This window comes from Podarcis erhardii (genome assembly GCF_964252035.2).
Source record: "Podarcis erhardii genome assembly, chromosome: 2".
NCBI classification, from domain to species: Eukaryota; Metazoa; Chordata; class Lepidosauria; order Squamata; family Lacertidae; genus Podarcis; species Podarcis erhardii.
In genome coordinates, this window is record NC_138498.1 from 77,636,178 (window position 1) to 77,641,825 (window position 5,648).

At 37.8% G+C, this 5,648-nt stretch overlaps 1 protein-coding gene across 3 annotated transcripts in view; it reads right to left on the bottom strand.

The window, feature by feature from the left end:
* CENPP (centromere protein P) overlaps positions 1 to 5,648 on the bottom strand; it is a 148,050-nt gene that overhangs the window by 60,769 nt on the left and 81,633 nt on the right. The window lies entirely within an intron of this gene.

Sequence of the window (5,648 nt, forward strand, 5' to 3'; positions counted from 1 at the left end):
ATTTCTATTTACCTTACCATTTGCCAGACATTTCTCTCATATTTGGTGAACTGTACAGTGGTGCCCCGCAAGACGAATGCCTCGCAAGACGGAAAACTCGCTAGACGAAAGAGTTTTCCGTTTTGGAGGTGCTTCGCAAAACGAATTTCCTATGGGCTTGCTTCGCAAGACGAAAATGTCTTGCAAGTTCCTGCGGGGGTTTTCCCCTCCCCCCTTTTTCTAAGCCGCTAAGCCGCTTATCTGGTTATCCGCTAAGCCGCTAAGCTGCTAAAAGCCGCTAATAGCGCTAAGCCGCTAAGCCGTCAATGGGCTTGCTTCGCAAGATGAAAAAACCGCTAGATGAAGAGACTCGCGGAACGGATTCTTTTCGTCTTGTGAGGCACCACTGTATTGGTATGGTATTATATGGATTGGCTATTGCAGTGGTAGCCAAAGTGGTGCCGTCAGATGTTCCCAGATTTAAACTCTCCTCATCCCTACTGGCCATGCTGGTGGAGGCTAATAGGAACTGTAGTCCAACAACATATAGAGGGGATCAGGTTGGCTACCCCGAGCTACTATGTCTCATGAAACTATGTAAATATCATTGTACAACATTCCAGTGCTGGGTACAGTAGACAGCAATGGAAAATAAAGCCTGTTTTTTCTGGAACAGAGGTTGTTTAAAAAAGTGAAGGATGTATTATCTCAGTGTTTATTCCTTCAAATCCCATGTCAAATTCCCCAAGACAGTTACCGGTAAGTGGCTTGTGATTAATACAGCAGTCATCCTTAGCAATTTTTATTTCGTAACTTGAAGAAAATACTGAAATTCTATGACAGGTTAGGAGACCTTTATTTTCAATATTACTGGTTTTGCTTCACTCACCATTACATGATCTATAATACTTTAGTCTTTCTGTCTCAGTCTAGGATGGTTGTAATAGGTCTGAGCCATTGCCTTAAGCTAGTGATAGATAATTAGAACAATACAGAAGTGTTCTTTGTAGTAAGGCCACTGACCTAATGACTGGGTGGTACTGTGACTTCATATGGTTGCATTTTCCTTAAAAAAACAGCTTCACAACTTTGGGGTGGTTTCTGATGCTCAAGAGGCAGCTGTCCACTAGCAGATATTTTTCAGCTTCTGCTGGTGCATCAAATGTGCTAACTCTGGGAGCAGTCAAACCTGGCCGACTGTCAGTTACATTTAGTTACATTAGTTATCACTAGTTACATTTAGACTGGACTACTGTAATTATGAGGGACGCGGGTGGCGCTGTGGGTTAAACCACAGAGCCTAGGGCTTGCCGATCAGAAGGTCGGCAGTTCAAATCCCTGCGATGGGCTGAGCTCCCGTTGCTCGGTCCCAGCTCCTGCCAACCCAGCAGTTCGAAAGCATGTTAAAGGGCAAGTAGATAAATAGGCGGGAAGGTAAACGGCGTTTCCGTGTGCTGCTCTGGCTCGCCAGAAGTGACTTAGTCATGCTGGCCACATGACCCGGAAGCTGTACGCCGGCTCCCTCGGCCAATAAAGCGAGATGAGCGCCGCAATCCCGGAGCCGGTCACGACTGGACTTAATGGTCAGGGGTCCCTTTACCTTTACTGTAACTATGCCTTATGTAGAACTGCCACTGAAAATTGTTCAAAAAGTTCCACTAGTGACAAATGCTGTTGCTAAACTTTTGACTGGTGGTACATTTCAGGAGCTTCTCGCTCCTTTGCTATACTGGTTGCATTTGTTGTCAGTTCGCCTCAATGAGATTTAAATCCCGTAATGAATTAGGACCAAGTTACCTAGAAGCAAGGGAGAAGTGGGGCATGTACAATCTCAGCAGTGTGTACTAACATGCTGCTTATTCACAGTAAGCCATGGTTTGTTTCGGACTATGTTTTACCATGATGGGTGAATGGGGCTGTGGACCTCACTGCATGAGAAGGTTAGGTTATCTTCTACTTTGCCAGTGTTCTATTGTCATTTAAATACTTTTATTGTCCAGTGTGCTTTTAATTATTTTTCTGCTTAAACATTTTTCCAGTTTTGGCTTCCTTGCTATTTATTAGTTCTGTAGAGTTTATTGCATTTTTATTGCATTTTAAAATTGTTTATATATTTTGCTAGTTGTTTTGGGACATCTCCATGTTTGAGCTGAAAAGTGGGATACCAAACCCTAAATAGATAAACAAACAAACAGATTCCACTGTGTACATGGGGCTGAGTTCTTCCACTGATGAAAATCAGAAACCTGAGTGCTCATGACTACCAAATTCTTGATGCCTTATAAAGAAAGATTGTATCCCAGTTTAATCTAAGAACTGAGAAACCGAATAAAAAAAATGGATGATAAAATAAGGCCCAGAAGCTGCACCCAATGATTCTGCTTACTTCATTTTTTCATACTACTTTATGCATGTGATTTTGAATTGCTCCCTACAATTATGTTTGGTAATCCTCCCACAGAAATATAAATATTTACAATTCTGGTGAAAGAACAAATGCAGAACACTGTATTTTCAGTAAATTACTAGTTTATTCTATAGTCCACATACCTGCTAATCAAATGATATTTTAGATTTTTGTTTTAGAGGAGGTAAGTATCTGGTTTATAAGTTAAGCATTATTGTTTTATATCTTAGATAAAAGTCAGATATAATCAACTGCATGGTTTCAAGGAGGAGCCAAGTTTTAAGAAGAGTATTATTTAGCTCATGTATGTATGCATGCTCAGAGACCAATACCCCAATGGCTTAGTCTTCATGCTGGTAAACAAAAAGGAAATGAAAATAGAAGTAACATAAACTCTTGGCTTTCAAGAATCATATAATTGTTAGCTTTTGCTTTTTAGACATCTTTTATAAAGCAATGGATATTTTTTTCCAGGCCACGCAAGCATAAAATACGAACAAGCACTCCATTAAATTACAATACTGCTACCCAAAAATGTTGCCCAAATACCAACATTATTTGATACTTGTGGGAAGGGAGTGGAAGAGGACATGACAAATACAGTAACAGTACACCAAGTGAACATTTCCTGCAACCAATGAATGACATAAACCAAGCCTATATACTGAAAACTTTTGATGACCTGCTCAGATAAGATTCACCCCATTTACTTGTTAATCAAAAGAACGGTGGTTCTAAGTAAAGGCAACTGAATGTTTCCGTGGGGCAGTGCCCCCAGACGGTACTCAAGGGTACGCAGTACCAGCACCTCTTTTTGTTGTTGTTAAAAAGTGTGACACTTACTGTGCAACTTCATGGTGAGTACCGGCACCTTTTATTCTAGAGACAAAGCACTGCCATGGGGGTTGCATTCTGGGTCAACACTCACATTGGTCAAACACACATAAGCCTGCTCCATCCCCATTCTTCCCTCTTTTGGGTCCAGAAAAGGACCCACATGTTGGCGGTCGCATATCAATTGGACATGTCTAAAATGGTCGCCACGTGTACTACTGCTTTGAGACCTAGATGGTGAGAAGTGGGATATAAAATTTAAAAAGAAAATAAATGACAGAGACACTAATCAAACTTCTTGATACTAACTGTGATGGTAGGACAAGCCAGAACCTACCTATCTGGAACATCCTCTATAAATCTGGTTGTTAAATTATGAAATTCTGCCAAAAAAAGACATGTTGCAACTCTTTGGTTTTCATTTTTCCTCCGACTTACAATAAAATTTTACATTTATTGAGCGAGTTAGCCTTTCCTCTTTTGATATTTGGCCAATGGGGCTTCAATCTTCAATAAGCTTTCTTTTTATTTTTAAAAATGCAAGCTTACCTAAAAGGCTACTCTGTAATCCTCATAGCAGAACGCAATTTTCTATGGCCCGAATTCAAGATTGTATTCATTTCATCACAATGGTGCTCTACTAGTCATATAGCTGTACTCTTACTACTGTTTCAGTAATTCCATGATGGCATTACACTTCTCACACTTGTAGATATATGGTTTACTTCTCCAGTCCGTTCTTCTTGCATTCATTGTATGACAGAAAATAGGGAACACAGGCATTTGATATCTTGTTTTCTGTTTACTGATATTTCAGTTTGTCCTAACTATTATCAACACCAATATAACTTACCTTAGTACACTTAATATACAGTTGCAATCAAAATTATTCAACCCCCATTGCAAATCAGGTTTATTATCAAAATCAAACAAAAGCAATTGAAATAGCTTGACACAGTGGATGCTTCAAGTGGTTTCTCCATTTTTTTCTGTTTGCAAAAACTCTTGCACAAATATGTTGTGCACAAACTACCTCTCAATATCTTTCCATGGATTACTAAAGATTATATACCACAGCCTCTATCTTTCTTGTTCACCATTTTTCTCATACTGGAATGTAGCCCTCAATATATCAATCTTACAAGTTCCTACATGAGAATTCATTACTACATTTTCTCCTTTTGTCCGTTCATGATTCTTTCTAAACCTCACTGTACATCTCACAAATCATGCCTGGCCTTCTTGCTGGAACTGCATGCTGTTAACTTCATGACTTCTATGTTTCTTATTGTTTAAAAATCACCAGAACAGCTTATGCTGTGAGAAAGGACTGACAACTAATGAATGAAGCACCAAATCAAAATGCTTGACTGATCCCAGAGAGCACTGAATCATGACCAGTACACAAGACAATCAAGAGCAAGCATAGCTTGCTTTCAGGAACATTTTCAAATTTCAAGTAGCTATATTTATCATCTGGGTGCAAAACTTTAGAAAAATGTATTGTGCGGTTGAGTGTACAGCGTTTATTCTGGTTCTCTAACCCAACATACCAGCATATTTCAATACAATAGTCATCCGTCCAACACTTTTAAAAAAGCATTGAATTTACAGTGCAAACAGAGAAAAAAAAGTTACAGAGAATGAACCAAAACTTCTGAACAAGGTTTAAGTATGCATTAATAAATAAAAGAGTAAAAAAGCTTCTGTGCAGTATTTGTGTTTATGTAAATGTTTATGTTATTTTTTTTTTCTTTTGACATATGGTAAAAGATCAAAAAATAACTACAGTTCTGAAATAATGGATTTTCCATAGTCAAGCAACATAAACAATGTACAGCTTTTTAAAATAAGCCAGACTGAACTAAAGTCAAAACATATCACTAGAAAATTATGTCATATTAAATCATCTTGGCCCAATTAAAAAATGAGAATTTCTATTTTCAGGAGCTAGTATCATCAAAAAACAATGGGGGAAAATCAGCGAAAAATGTATTGCAGGATGTTCATATGGAAAGATCATTTTAAAAATGTAATGCAAATGTTATATGAGTATTTAAAGAAAATGGATGAAAAGATACTTGAGATTTTAAAATGTGTGTACTAGTGCTAATCATATTGCAATAGGACAGGAACCCCAAATATGGCTGCTATTTATAGACACTAACTGACATATTACTATTGCATAATCTAATGGCATTTTTATATTACACAAAAGTCCAGTTGGAGCATACTCTGCCATAATGTCAACTATTTTAAAGCAGTGCTATTCTGAATTGATTTGCTAGGAAACTGCATTTTGATTAGTTTATGTTGATTTAACTAGAATCAGCTGTTGTTGTAATAAATTTTTTTAAAATAAAAAATAGGCTTAATATACACAAGGTTTGCTCACTATTATTAGTCTGATTATTGCTTTACTCAAGAT